Consider the following 16178-nt stretch of genomic DNA (forward strand, 5'->3'; position numbering starts at 1 on the left):
CTCGCGTTACACGCATTCTGGCCACTACGGATTACTGGGTGTACACACTGCTCGACCCACGGTATAAGGAGAACCTTTCCACTCTCATACCCGAAGAGGAAAGGGGTTCGAGAGTGATGCTATACCACAGGACCCTGGCGGACAAACTGATGGTAAAATTCCCATCCGACAGAGCTAGTGGCCGAAGGCGCAGTTCCGAGGGCCAGGTAGCAGGGGAGGCGCAGAGATCAGGCAGTATGTACAGCACAGGCAGGGGAACACTCTCTAAGGCCTTTGACAGCTTTCTGGCTCCCCAGCAAGACTGTGTCACCGCTCCCCAGTCAAGGCTGAGTCAGCGGGAGCACTGTAAAAAGATGGTGAGGGAGTACGTAGCCGATCGCACGACCGTCCTCCGTGACGCCTCTGCCCCCTACAACTACTGGGTGTCGAAGCTGGACACGTGGCCTGAACTCGCGCTGTATGCCCTGGAGGTGCTTGCTTGTCCTGCGGCTAGCGTCTTGTCAGAGAGGGTGTTTAGTGCGGCTGGGGTAATCATCACAGATAAGCGTACCCGCCTGTCAACCGACAGTGCCGACAGGCTTACACTCATCAAGATGAAGAAAGCCTGGATTTCCCCAGACTTCTCTTCTCCACTAGCGGACAGCAGCGATACCTAAACAATACGTAGGCTGCACCCGCGGATGGAAGCTACGTTCTCTATCACCATCAAAAACGTGGACCTTTTAGCTTCATCAATCTGTGTATAATATTCATCCTCCTCCTCCTGCTCCTCCTCCTGAAACCTCACGTAATCACGCCGAACGGGCAATTTTTCTTAGGCCCACAAGGCTCAGTCATATAATTTTTGTAAACAATTTTTATACGTTTCAATGCTCATTAAAGCGTTGAAACTTTTACCTGAACCAATTTTTATTTTAACTGGGCTGCCTCCAGGCCTAGTTACAAATTAAGTCACATTAACCAAAGCGATTAATGGGTTTCACCTGCCCTCTTGGTTGGGCATGGGCAATTTTTCTGAGGTACATTAGTACTGTTGGTACACCAATTTTTTGGGGCCCTCGCCTACAGTGTAATCAAATAAATTTTTTGCCCACCTGCATTAAAGCTGACGTTACATCAGCTGTGCTGGGCACTGCAATGGGATATATTTATGTACAGCCGGTGGGTTCCAGGGAGCCACCCATGCTGTGGGTGCACACGGAATTCCCATTGCGGAGTTGTACCTGCCTGTGACTATTTATAAAAAACCGCGGTCTGACTGGGGCATGCAGACACCTTGACAGAATGAATAGTGTGTGGCACATAGGTTCCCCATTGCTATGCCCACGTGTGCAGCTCCTGATGGCGGTGGCACAGGATTATATTTCTCATTGCTTCTGTACAGCATTGTGGACTATCGCCCCGCCCCTTTTATGGGGGGGTCGCTGCCTAGCCATGCCAACCCTCTGCAGTGTGTGCCTGCTTTTCCTGTGGCAGATGCACTTATAAATAGACATGAGGGTGGTGTGGCATGAATGCAGCTGAAGGCTGCGCAGGGACACTTTGGTGTGCGCTGTGGACACTGCGTCGTGCGTGGGGGGGGGGGGGGGGGGTTGGGCAGCATGTAACCCAGGAGAAGTGGCAGCGGAGTGTCATGCAGGCAGTGATTGTGCTTTGTTGGAGGTAGTGTGGTGCTTAGCTAAGGTATGCCATGCTAATGAGGGCTTTTCAGAAGTAAAAGTTGTTGGGGGGGGGGGCACTCTTGCCGCTATTGTGGCTTAATAGTGGGACCTGTGAACTTGAGATGCAGCCCAACATGTAGCCCCTCGCCTGCCCTATCCGTTGCTGTGTCGTTCCCATCACTTTCTTAAATTGCCCAGATTTTCACAAATGAAAACCTTAGCGAGCATCGGCGAAATACAAAAATGCTCGGGTCGCCCATTGACTTCAATGGGGTTCGTTACTCGAAACGAACCCTCGAGCATCGCGGTAATTTCGTCCCGAGTAACGAGCACCCGAGCATTTTGGTGCTCGCTCATCTCTAATATAGATGTGTCATATAAGTGTGCTGTATATGGTGTATACTGTGGGGATAAATATAGATGTCATAAAAATGTATTATATACAGTGTATATTGCAAGCATGGATATAGCTGAGTGTATTGTATATAGTGTATACTGAGAGACCTGAGCAACAAGCACAGACTAGATCACATGACATCACCAAGCACAGCTGTAGTCTGACTCCTCCCACACACGAGTGATCACATGACAATACCAGATGGCGTCTGATACCTCTCACACATATGACATCAACCAAAAGGAGTCTTACTCCTCCCACACACGACTTATCACATGCTCATGACATCATCAAAGGTCCTTTACCCTAGTATGATAAGTTACAGGTCAGGAGGAGTTTGCTTTATAGTTACTATTTCTTGGTAGCTGTTATACATTTATACTGCGAGGATGGATATAGGTGTCACATAAGTGTATTGTATACAGTGGCGATGCATGTAGATGTGTCAAGTGTATTGTATACAGTGTATATAGTGAATACTGTGGGGATGGATATAGATGTCATAAGTATTGTATACAATAAATATACATAGTGTATACTGTGGGGATGGATATAGATGTCACATAAGTGTATTGTATACAGTGGCGATGCATATAGATGTGTCATAAGTGTATTGTATACAGTGTATATAGTGAATACTGTGGGGACTGATATAGATGTCATAAGTATTGTATACAATAAATATACATAGTGTATACTGTGGGGATGGATATAGGTGTGTCATATAAGTGTATTGTATACAGTGTATTTAGTGTATACTGTGGGGAAGGATACCCATGTGTCATATAAGTGTATTGTATATAGAGTGTACTGTGGGGTTGGATATAGGCTTATCATATAAGTGTATTGTATACAGCGTATATCTATAGTGTATACTGTGGGAATGTTTATAGATTCTTCATATAAGTGTATTGTATACAGTGTATACTATGGGGATAGATATAGATGTCATATAAGTGTATTGTATACAGCGTATACTGTGGGGATAGATATAGATGTCATATAAGTGTATTGTATACAGTGTATACTGTGGGGATAGATATAGCTGTCATATAAGTGTATTGCATATACATAATGTTCATCATGGCCGATCACTATTGGCCGAGCAGGATTGTCTTCCATGTATGGGGGCTTTGCAGTGGCTCTGTAGATGACTATAAAGACCTATTCTTGATCCGCAGGTTCTTTTGCAGTGGGGATATCGGAAGTGAAAGACTGTCCTGACGGGTTGGCTTGACGTGTTTTCCTCTTGATACGTTTCCCCTTTTTGCCCTCCATTCGTGCCTCTTTGAAATTCACAGTGCTGTTGGTAACGACTGGCTCCCAAATTGAGAGCTTGAGGGCCAGGGCTTCCCAAGTCTCGATGTCTATGCCACGGTTTTTAAGGTTAGCTTTAAGTCCATCTTTAAACCTCTTTTGCTGCCCACCAACATTCCATTTTCCGTTCTTGAGTTGAGAGTATAGTAGTTGCTTTGGAAGATGGTAGTCGGGCCTTCGCACAACGTGGGCAGTCCAGCGAAGTTGATGGCAAATGATCATCGCTTCAATGCTGGTGGTCTTTGCTTCTTCCAGAATGCTGATATTTGTCCGCCTGTCTTCCCAAGAGATTTGCAGGATTTTTCGAAGTCAATGCTGATGGAATCGTTCCAGAAGTTGAGAGTGATGTTTGTAGACGGTCAGTGTTTCGCAGACATATAACAGGGTTGGAAGGACGATAGCTTTATAAACAAGCATCTTGGTATCCCTACGAATGCCCCGGTCCTCAAACACTCTCTGCTTCATTCGAAAAAAGCTGCACTCGCAGAGCTCAGACGGTGTTGTATTTCGGTGTCTGTTAGCTTTTGTGGAGAGGTGGCTGCCATGGTCAACCCTTTCCAGCGTTACACCCTTAAGCTGTATTTCTGGCATAGCAGAAGGATTAGTTGGTGCTGCTGATGGACCACTTTGGTTTTCTCGATGTTCAGTGAGAGGCCAAGCTTTTTGGATGCTTCTGCAAAGATGTGTAAAGTGGCTTGTAGATCTTCTTCTAAATGAGCGCAGACTGCGTTATCAGTATATTGGAGTTCTGTAGCAGACCTTGTTGTGACTTCAGTTCTGGCTTTTAGTCTGTTAAGGTTTAATAGTTTGCCATCTGTCTGATAGATGATTTTCACACCGGTGGGAAGCATCCCATCAACAAGACGCAGTATCATAGCTATAAAGATGGAAAATAACATTGGGGCAATAACACAACCCTGTTTGACCCCTGATTCCACCCTAAGGGTGACTACCCACCACAGTTCTTTTTCACTGCGAAATTCGCATCGTCTTTTTTTTTCAGGGGTCTATGGGACTTGGTAATGTTAAAATCGCATCACGCAAAATCGTGTATTAGAAAGCCCCATAGACACCTGGGGAAAAAACGAAGCAAATTCGCAAACGCTAGTGGGTAGTCACCCTAAATGGGTCACTTTAGGAGCCATTGCTGTCCAAGACCGTTACCATCATGTTGTCATGGAGGAGCCGCAGGATGTTCACGAATTTATTAGGGCATGCCATTGTTTTGGAGGATGGTCCAAAAAGGGATTTACGGTTCACTGTGTCAAATGCCTCTGTAAGGTCAGTGAAAGCCATGTACAGTGGTTGGTTTTGTTCCCTGCATTTTTCTTGCAGCTGTCATGCCATGAAGATCATATCAACTCTTCTACTGGAAGGGTGGAAGCTGTTCTGGGATTCCAGGAGGATGTCTTCTGAAATGGGTAGAAGACAGTTTGCAAGGATTCCTGCAAGGATTTTCCCAGCTGAAGTTAGAAGGGAGATACCTCGATAGTTTCCACAATCTGTTCTTTCCGCCTTTTTGAAAAGAGTGATGATAGTGGCTTCCTTAAAGTCTGCCAAGATTTTCTTGGTCACCCACAATTTTTCAATCAGCTGGTGGAGTTGTTGTGTCAGCTCAGGTCCACCCTCTTTAAAGATTTCAACAGAGATCCCATCAGGTCTGGTGGCTTTGTAATTTGTTAATTGGCTAATGGCTTTGCTAACTTCCTTCAAGCTAGGCAGTGCTACCAGCTCATCCCTGACTTGTTGTGAGATTTGCAAGAGGGCCTCTTCAGGCACATGAGAACTGCGGTTAAGGAGGTCATGGTAGTGCTCTTTCCAACATAGTGCAATTGATTTTTTTTTGTCCTTTAGAAGTTTGGTTCCATCTGATGAACGTAGGGGGTGTGTGCCATAATTTGTTGGGCCATATGTGACCTTTGTGGCTTTGAAGAAACCCTGTGCATCATGGATATCTGCAAAAGTTGGATTTCTTGAGCCTTTCTTGTCCACCAGATGTTCTTGAGTTCTCTGGTCTTTCTTTTGACATTTTCAGGGTATTCCATGGATAGATGATCCTTGAGTGTTGTTTAGAGGGCTCTTGAGGGACTTGGGTGTTCATTTTACATCCTATCTTTCTGCCTTGGTGTCTGCATTTGGGGACAATCTTGATGGCCATTGTAGATCAAATTAACCTGTGTTTTGTCCAGCAATTATCAGCGCCTCTCATGGCTCTTGTGAGAAGTACATCGCGGCAGTCTCTGTAACGTATAATTGCCATGTTTCCCTGATAATAAGACCTACTCTGATTTTCGTGAGGGATGGGGGGGCTTGAAATATAAGCCATTCCACGAAAATAAGCCCTAGCTACACTACATGGGAAAAATAAAAATAAATACTCCCCTTACAGGCGGCGTCCCGTCCCCCTCGCTGCTCCCCAGGCGCTGCGGCAATCTTCAGTGTCTTCCTCCACGGGGACAGAGCATTCTCTTCCTGGTAATGGGGGCTAAATACTCCGCCTCCAGCAAGTATGTAGAAAAGAAAAAACTTTCTGCGCTCTTATGGAAATGCCTCGTCTAGAAATAAAGAGGTTATCGATCCAATCCAAAATAAATGCTGTTTATTCTCCAGAAAATATAAAATCCATAGAAGCACGCAAGCTTCTCTTAAAAAGTAAAAATACAACGCTCTTGTACTATGCAACGCGTTTCGGTGTAACATACGCCTTCATCAAGCATAAATTCCTAACTAATAAATACACCTATATATAGCCCTCTCACATACCATGTGTCCACCTGTAGAAGAGTCGCCATCTTCATGACGGGTTTGTCAAGCACAGCTCCGGCGGTTTTCGTGTGACGTCAACTCCCATGCGCCGTGGTTTCTGCTATTTGGAACGCACGTAGCGTTCCACGGCGACGTCTCGCGTGTCAGTTGTTACACCGATGGTGCGGCATTCTACTACATGTGCCGTGTTGTCTGCTGCTTGGACCGCATGTAGCGTTCCATACGACGTCTCCCGTATTGATGTGATGACATCATCATGTTGGTTTCTAAGAATACTGCTAATAAAGCCAGGATCAATGGTACGTGTATCAGACCTACTCCCTGACTAATAGGACCTTCTCCAACATGTTTACACATCAGGTCCGCACTGTTTTATAAAATAATCAGTTTTTCTAATTTGAAAAGAAACAGTGTAAAAAGTTCTAGAATACAGCGCACTGGACATCGCTATCAATAGGCTGTACTGCGCTGTACACAGTGCGAACCCACTCCATAAAAAAAGAATAAACATATAATCTAATACTTCCATCCCTGCCCCATAAAATACAATACCAAGTTAACAGTACACACCCTCCATCTGTAAATTAATCTTAAAGGGGTTGTCCCGCGAAACAAAGTGGGTCTATACACTCTGTATGGCCATATTAATGCACTTTGTAATGTACATTGTGCATTAAAGGAGATGTCCCGAGGCAGCAAGTGGGGTTATACACTTCTGTATGGCCATAATAATGCACTTTGTAATATACATTGTGCATTAATTATGAGCCATACAGAAGTTATAAAAAGTTTTTTACTTACCTGCTCCGTTGCTGGCGTCCTCGTCTCCATGGTGCCGACTAATTTTCGCCCTCCGATGGCCAAATTAGCCGCGCTTGCGCAGTCCGGGTCTTCTCCTCTTCTCTATGGGGCTCCGTGTAGCTCCGTGTAGCTCCGCCCCGTCACGTGCCGATTCCAGCCAATCAGGAGGCTGGAATCGGCAATGGACCGCAGAGAAGCCCTGCGGTCCATGAAGACAGAGGATCCCGGCGGCCATCTTCAGCAGGTGAGTATGAAGACGCCGGACCGCCGGGATTCAGGTAAGCGCTGTGCGGGTGGTTTTTTTAACCCCTGCATCGGGGTTGTCTCGCGCCGAACGGGGGGGGGGTTGAAAAAAAAAAAAACCCGTTTCGGCGCGGGACATCTCCTTTAATTATGAGCCATACAGAAGTTATTCACTTACCTGTTCCGTTGCTGGCGTCCTCGTCTCCATGGTGCCGTCTAATTTTCAGCGTCTAATCGCCCGATTAGACGCGCTTGCGCAGTCCGGTCTTCTCCGTGTTGAACGGGGCTGCGCGTGCTGGAGAGCTGCTCCTTGTAGCTCCGCCCCGTCACGTGTGCCGATTCCAGCCAATCAGGAGGCTGGAATCGGCAATGGACCGCACAGAAGACCTGCGGTCCACCGAGGGTGAAGATCCCGGCGGCCATCTTCGCAAGGTAAGTAAGAAGTCACCGGAGCGCGGGGATTCGGGTAAGTACTATCCGTTTTTTTTTTTTCAACACATGCATCGGGTTTGTCTCGCGCCGAACGGGGGGGGGGGGGCTATTGAAAAAAAAAAAAGCCTGTTTCGGCGCGGGACAACCCCTTTAAGACAATAGCTGAAGTGTCAGCGCTCCAGATGTTACGAGGATACGGAGCATATAATACATAATGTGTAATTGGGGACTTAAAAAAAACAAACCATGACTACTGACGTGTGTTTTATTCAAAGTGAACTTGGATTGGGGGGACATGGCTTGTTCCAGATCCCCCCTAGCGAGTGTATACCTTGTACAGCGATCTCTTTTATTGTGATTGAAGCCCAAGAGAACCTTTGCTTTTTTCTTTCCTTTGTATAAATTAATTTTGGATAAAATGGGTATATTCAATTAGAATAAAAATCCCATTAAAACCCTCCATGTCTACAATTAGTTATTACTAAATCAAGCGAGTATAATATATTATATACCGTATATACTCGAGTATTAGCCGACCCGAGTATAAGCCGAAACAACAAGTTTCACCACAAAAAACTGGGAAAACGTATTGACTCGAGTATAAGCCGAGCTATACTAGGTAAAAAAAAACCTCCATACTCCCCTTTCAGCCGGGTCTGTGTCTGTGCGACAAGCTGCTTGAATTCTTCCTGCTGTCATCCCCCGCCGTCCTCTCTGCTCGGCTGTGTAAGTAAGCGCAGTGATTGGATTGAGCGCCAGCCAATCACAGCTGGCACTCGATCCAATCACAGTGCTAACTTACACAGCACTGACGGCGGGGGATTTGAAAGCCGAGCAGGGAGCTGACAGCAGGGAGAATTCTAAAGCAGCTTGATTGGCTGTGAATGATCGAGCAATGGCTGTGATTGGCTGATGATCGATCCAATCACAGCCCTTACTTACACAGCGCTGGCAGCGGGCGATGACGAGCCGAACAAAGAGGACTACGGGGGATGACATCGGAGAGAATTCAAGCAGCCTGCCGCACTGCTGCCGGGGAGACAGACGCCGGCTGGGAGGTGAGTATGGAGAGTTTTTTTTAAGCCTTCCCTGACTCGAATATAAGCTATGGGGGGCTTTTTCAGCACAAAAAAATGTGCTGAAAAACTAGGCTTATACTCGAGTATATACAGTAATTTATATTTTTTCTAAAATCTCATTAAGACCTTTTGGGGCCAATGTATCCATTCTAAATATCCAAAACATTTCCCTCGCCCACAGACGGGAGAATGATCTAGAAACGATACATTCTAAAGGAGTTACACTCCACTGTGTATGATCTTTGTGGTGTTCCTCCAAAAAGTGTCGAGAAACGCTATGTTTTGTAAATCCAGCAGTGATATTAAAACGGTGCCGATTGATGCGGGTCCTCTGGGTGTCGGTAGTCCGCCCAATATATTGTAACCCGCAGGGGCATTCCATTAAATATATAACAAAGGCAGAACTACAACTTACACACTGATTGATTTTCGTAGCTCTTTGTTCACGATTGATAAAAACCTCCTTTCTCCCTTGTGTAATTGACAGCGTTTCTTATTACACCTAACCCCCACCACCGATCCTCCCGCGGGTTTCTGCCCATGTTCATCTGAAAATGTCTTTTCTGGGTTTGATGGTGCCAATACATTCTGAAGTGCTCTATTTCTGCGGTATACAATCCTAGGTTTGTCTTGAATCTCATTACATTAAAAAGGGTCTCTTTTAAGTTTACCCCAATTTGTTCTTAATATCCCTTCAATTACTTTGTATTGAGTATTAGATTTTGTTATGAATAGTCATTTTTTACCAAAAATCATTCTTATTTTCATTTTCATCTCCAGCTAGATTTTTTTTCTTGGGGAGTGGTTTCAGAAAGTGTTTTATCATAGGCAAAATCTATTAAACTGGATGGGTATCCCTTCTCTTTAAGCCTGGGTTTCCACACAGCGGAATCCCGGGGGAAATCTCGCGGTTTGGCCGCAGCGAAAAAACGCAGCCTAAAACCATTTTTTAAAAACAATGCTTGTTGTTTAACCCCTTCATGACATGGCCTATTTTGGGCTTAAGGACGCAACAATTTTTGGCGGATTTTCTTCTCCGTTTATCAAAAGTCATAACTTTTTTATTTTTCCGTCGACGCGGCCGTATGAGGGCTTGTTTTTTGCGTGGCGAACTGTAGTTTTTATCGGTGCCACTCTTGGGTACATAGACTATATTGTAAACCTTTTTTTTTTTTTTTTAATGATAGCAGGGAGAGAAAACGCATCAATTCTGCCATAGATTTTTTTTTTTTTTTTTTACAGCGGTACTCATGCAGCATAAATGAGACATTCCATTTTTTTCTGCAGACCGGTACGGTTACAACGATACCAAAATTCTTACATTTTTTTTAGGTTTTCCCACTTTTCTGCAATAAAAACCCTTTTTCTGGGTAATCTTTTTTTTTTTTTCTAAATTGCTGCATTCAAAGTCCTGTAACTTTTTTATTTTTTGATGTACGGCACTCTATGAGGGCTTATTTTTTGCGAGACGAGCTGTAGATTTTATTGGTACCATTTTGGGGTACATACAGCTTTTTTGATCACTTTTATTGCATTTTTAGTGAGGCAAAATGCTAATTTTTAGCATTTTGCCTCAGTTTTTTAGCGTTTTTTTTTGCGTTTTTTTCCGTGCACAGTCAAAAGCATGTGCAACTTATTGTACGCGTCATTACGGACGCGACAATACCAAATATGTGGGGTTTTATTTTTTTTTTACCTTTTTTATGCTAATCTGAGAAAAAGCATTAAAAAATGGTTTTTTTAACTTTTTTTTTACATTTTTTTAAATTCTTTTTTTAATCTTTGTTTTTTTTACACTGTTTGTGTCCCTCTGAGGGACTTTAACCACTGCCCTGATGATCGCTGGTATAAGGCATATACTCGCGAGTTCCGGCCGGAGACACAGAGGGAGCCGCGCTCCCTCTGTGAACTCTTTCCCTGCCGCGATCTACTTAGATCGCGGCAGGGAAGGGGTTAACAGCGGGGGCGCATCTCCGATACCCCCCCCCCCCCCGATACTGACAGCCGGCTCCCGCTGCGAGAGAGCGCGGGATCTTATGTGATCCCGCGCTATCTCCAGGACGTAAGTTTACGCCCTGTTGTGGGAAGTACCAGGCTGCCAGGACGTAAACTTACGCCCTGCAGCGGGAAGGGGTTAAAATTCTCTATTGAAGAACGATTTCTATTAACACGTATATATTGTCCATAAGGGGATATTTGTCTTCCAGCTTTTCTTGTGACGACTTGAGAAGTTCAGATAACTATTACAATCAGTACGTTTAAAATGCGTTTGTGTGTAGAACTCCATCCGCAGAAGACAGTACTAAGTCTAAAAACCAACTTCTGTTGGGCTGACATTACTCACAAACTGCAAGTCATAATCATTACAATTATCCGGGTGATCCATGATCTAAGATCCGCTATCTCACCGTCCCACACCAATAAAATATCGTCAATGCAGCGTTTATGAAATCCAATACGTTTGTCATTAAAAATATCCTTTTCAGGCCTTAGTCAGACGGGCGTTTTTAGCCGCGATTTGCGCATGTGCATGCGTCCGGCGATTTTATAAAACCATTGCTTTGCAATGGTATCGGACACATGAGCGCTTTTTATGCGCTCGTCCGATAAATTATAGAACAGAAATTCCTGTTCTCTTCTCTATATGCGCCGACCCCATTGAGAACATATAGAAGACAAATCATTCTTCTCTGCCACAGCTGTAACAGCTGTGGCAGAGAAGAACGATGTTTGCCCATTGAATTCAATGGAGCCGCAATACAGCCGCTCCATTGAAAGCAATGGGCTGCCGGCGTGCGCGGGGTGAATTGTCGGGAAGGGGTTAAATATATAAGCCCTTCCCTGCAATTCATCCTAAAATGTGTTAAAATAAAAAAAAAATTGTATACTCACCTTTCCGCTGCAGCCGGAGTCCAGCCGCGGCCGCTGTCAGTTCTCCTGAACTGCTTCTTGGCACTATTCAGCCGGCGGGGCTTTAAAATCCCCGCCTGCTGAATGGTCTGCCTCTGATTGGTCACAGCCCTGACCAATCAGAGGCAGGTTTCACTCACACACCCATTCATGAATTCATGAATGGGTGAGTGACTGCTGCCTCTCAGCGCTGAGCCAATCAGGGGCAGGTCTGACTCACATCCATTCATGAATTCATGAATGGGTGTGAGTGAGGCATGCCTCTGATTGGCTCAGCGCTGAGCCAATCAGGGGGCAGGTCTGACTCACACCCCCTTCACACCCACTGCAGGACGGCCGCTCGGAGCTCCGGCTGCCGGCAGAAGGTGAGTATACAATTTTTTTTTATTTTAACACATTTTAGGATGAATTGCAGGTAAGGGCTTATATATTTAAGCCCTTACCGACAATTCATCCTGGGCTCGCCCGCAGCGCATTGCTTTAAATGGAGACGGCTGTATTGCCGTCTCCATTGAATGCAATGCGCTGGACAGCTCCGGCCCGTTTCTAATGAAACGCAGCTAGGAGCAGATTTTCGGGCGATTTGCGGGCAACTTGCGCGCACCGGTCACGCGATTTGCGGATGCGCATCCGTCATGCGATCCGCAAATCGCGCGAAAAAACGCCCGTCTGACTAAGGCCTGATGGTGTAAAATATTAGACTATCATGAAGTCACATGCAGAGTGCACCATATAAATGTTTCCTCCCAGGATAGTTGACTGACCAGTGATAATGCATGTCCTGGATCCCTAATGTAAGATGGAGGATGTACAACCAATGTCTGTAGATGTTTATCTATGTGCACTTGTTATGGTCGACCTGGGGTTTTTCTATGTCTTTATGAATTTTAGGTAAAAAATAAAAAGAAGTCATCTCTGGGTTTTGAATGCATATGGAATCTTTTTCTTTCTTAGACTGTTGTTTTTTGAAGCTTTATCTACTACGTTATATAGCTGTATAGAGATTTTCTTGGTGGGGTCACTATCTAATCTTTTGTAATATTTCAGATCATCCAGAATTCTGCAGGATTCAAAATCATAATGGTCACAATCCATGACCACAACCCCCCCCCCCCCTGACCTCCTGAAAATAAGACACCGTGCCTCTTTTGGGGCAAATATTTATATAAGATAGTGTCTTATTTTCAGGAAAACACGGTACATATTTTAAGAGGTGCCAATGCTTTGCTTCCATGATGTCTCAAATTTATTTTTCTGGTGGAAGAGTGTGTTGGTGATAACAAGGTTATGTTCCGCATATTTGGTAAGAAGTAGGATGCCATTCGAGTTCCTGTTTCCAACTCCATTTTTTCCTATAGTCCCTGGCCACAAGTCAAAGTCTCGTCCAGGAGGATGATTTTGCCTTGATGTCTCCGTCCGCATCTAATGTTGGTCCATAGGCACTTATGATAGTTGCCTGTTGGTTTTTGCCCAGATTAATTTGGAGAGTCGTTGATGCTGATTGGTGCTTCAGACAGATACTTCGCCAGGTTGTTTTTAATTGCAAAGCCAACTCCATGTATAATCGTCCTTGTTTCAGCAGGCCATTCCAAAAGAAGGTGTAGCCTTTTTCTTCCTTCAGTTGTCCCTGTCCTGTTCTCTGAGTCTCTTGAAGCGCTGCTATATCGATGTTAAAGGGGTTGTCCCGCGCCGAAACGGGTTTTTTTTTTTTTCAACCCCCCCCCCGTTCGGCGCGAGACAACCCCGATGCAGGGACGTAAAGAAAGCTTACCGGAGCGCTTACCTTAATCCCCGCGCTCCGGTGACTTCAATACTTACCGGTGAAGATGGCCGCCGGGATCCTCTGTCTCCGTGGACCGCAGCGCTTCTGTGCGGTCCATTGCCGATTCCAGCCTCCTGATTGGCTGGAATCGGCACGTGACGGGGCGGAGCTACACGGAGCCAGCATTCTGCACGAGCGGCTCCATAGAAGACTGCAGAAGACCCGGACTGCGCAAGCGCGGCTAATTTGGCCATCGGAGGGCGAAAATTAGTCGGCTCCATGGGAACGAGGACGCTAGCAACGGAGCAGGTAAGTAAAAAACTTTTTATAGCTTCTGTATGGCTCATAATTAATGCACAATGTATATTACAAAGTGCATTATTATGGCCATACAGAAGTGTATAGACCCACTTGCTGCCGCGGGACAACCCCTTTAAGGTGCCTCAGCTCCCTATGCTACCATAGCAGCTCTGTGCTTAGAGCGTTCATGGTCTACATTGTCCAATAGTGTTTGAATGTTCCATGTTTCGAAGTTAACTTTTCTCTTTTGACTGCAAGGTGCTGACCCCTCTGGATGCGGTCATCCAGTCATGGAAGAGAGAGGGAGACTATGTTTAGAGCACCTTTTCTAGTCCCCTCCACATGTGGGGTAAGCAGAGTGGGTGCTAAATAGAACTGCTTAGTCCTGGATACAGCTGCCTCAGTCCCTGAGATAGAACGACTGAATCCATATCTACCACCCATGTGCCAGTGTGTGACTAGGGGCTTTCAAATTTTAAAGTCCTGCCCCCGTCGTCACTCGCTGATCACTATAGGACTTTTTCATTTTCTTGGAAGACGCCTGTGCGTGAGTTTGATCTATGTGTGGAGATCGTTGCACACAGTCTTCACATCGAGTGGCATGGTTAACCCTATGACTGGTGGCTTCTCATCTGTTGCAGCCTTCCTTACTTGAACACACAAGCCCCCTCACAATGACAAGGTGACAATCCATCGAGGGGGAAATATATATTATAGTGTATACTGTGGGGATAGATATAGGTGTGTCAAAGAAAGACGAGAAGTAATTGGATGAAACTGAAAGGGAGGAGACACTAATTAGATATTAGAAAAACTTTCTGACAGTGAGGGTGGTCAATGAGTGGAACAGGTTACCACGGGAGGTGGTGAGTTCTCCTTCAATGGAAGTGTTCAAACAGAGGCCGGACAAATATCTACCTGGGATGATTTAGTGAATCCTGCACTAAACAGGGGGGTTGGACCAGATGACCCTGGAGGTCCCTTCCAACTCTACCATTCTAGGATTCTATATGAGTGTATTATATGCAGTGTATATCTATAGTGTATACTGCAAGGATAGATATAGATGTGTCATATAAGTGCATCATATACGGTGTGTATATATAGTGTATAATGCAAGGATGGATATAGATTTGTCATATCAGCTTATGAAAACGCGTTTCGGGGATAACCCCTTCGTCAGTTCAGCTGGTGTTTAAAACATACAAGCAATTGGTGGGTCCCAAAAGGGTTAATAATGAGATCCTGTTTACCTGTGGGGTGCGGGTGAGCCAGGGCAAGAGCAGGAGAAGCTGAACTGATGAAGGGGTTATCCCCGAAACTTATTTTCATAAGCTGATCACGTACTTTATTAAATAAAAGGAGACGTTTCCCAAACCTTTGGTCACTTCCTATTTGCTTTAACCTGGAGTGTTGCGCCTTCCCACTGCCAGTTTTTAGTTCCATTCTCTTACTCTATCACGCCCCCCGGTGGTGCGTCATCTGGTCAGGCAGCACCTCCACTATTGAAGTTACCACTTCACTCTCTTCACCACTTTTACAGTATCATTTTTCACAACAAACACAACTGTACGGGTTTTGCTCCCCCCATCTTTTTCCTCCTCGTCCACATAACACAGGAGGAAGTGCAGAAGAGGATTAAAATTGATAAAATCGCCGGCCCAGAGGGAATACACCCAAGGGTTCTAAGGGAACTAGGTGATGTAATAGCTAGACCGCTATTTCTTATATTTATGGACACTATCAAGACCGGGGTGGTACCACTGGATTGGCACATACAAAAAGGGGTCCAAAAGTGAGCCTGGTAACTACAGGCCGGTAAGTCTCACTTCAATAACTGGAAAAATATTTGAGGGGTTTTTGAGAGACGCCATCCTGGAATACCTCAAGGAAGACAATGGCATAACTCCTCATCAGCATGGATTCATGAGGGGTCAATCATGTCAGACCAATCTGATCAGCTTCTACGATAAAGTAAGCTCTAGGCTGGACCTGGGAAAGTCTATTGATCTCATATATCTGGATTTCTCTAAAACATTTGACACTGTCCCGCATAATAGGTTGATATATAAAATAAGACTACTCGGTCTGGGTGAAAACGTGTGTATCTGGGTAAAAAACTGGCTCAATGATAGAAAGCAGAGGGTGGTATTAAATGGTTGGTACTCTGATTGGGCCACGGTGGCTAGCGGGGGCCACAGGGTTCAGTATTGGGCCCCATTCCGTTCAATATATTTATCAACGACCTGATAGAGGGGCTGCACAGTAAAATATCAATATTTGCAGATGACACAATTATACAATTTAATTAATGCAATGGAGGACAATGTACAGCTACAAACGGACCTAGAAAAGCTGGGGGCTTGAGGGGGAAATGGCAAAGGAAGTTTAATATTGAAAAATGTAAGGTTCTGCTCATGGGCAGGAGAAACGGATGTCACTAATATACACTAAATGGGGTACTACTAGGGAAAAGTGATATGGAAAAAGACCTGGGGGTACTAGTGGAT

General features: G+C 45.1%; 1 protein-coding gene across 4 annotated transcripts in view; it reads left to right on the plus strand.

Annotated features, from left to right (window-relative positions):
* Nucleotides 1-2352: 2352 nt before the first annotated feature.
* The window catches only part of LOC136588112 (gastrula zinc finger protein XlCGF57.1-like), a 29463-nt gene continuing 15637 nt past the window's right edge, over nucleotides 2353-16178 (plus strand). Inside the window, exon 1 of one of the 4 annotated variants that reach the window (XM_066587082.1) lies at nucleotides 2353-2383. The gene's annotated coding sequence lies outside the window, so the exon portion shown is untranslated. Of the gene's footprint in view, nucleotides 2384-3248; nucleotides 3445-3644; nucleotides 3734-4560; nucleotides 4657-16178 lie in introns of those variants that run through there. The other 3 variants (XM_066587081.1, XM_066587084.1, XM_066587083.1) reach the window with 3 other exon arrangements.

Source organism: Eleutherodactylus coqui, chromosome 13 (genome assembly GCF_035609145.1).
Source record: "Eleutherodactylus coqui strain aEleCoq1 chromosome 13, aEleCoq1.hap1, whole genome shotgun sequence".
Classification (NCBI taxonomy): domain Eukaryota; kingdom Metazoa; phylum Chordata; class Amphibia; order Anura; family Eleutherodactylidae; genus Eleutherodactylus; species Eleutherodactylus coqui.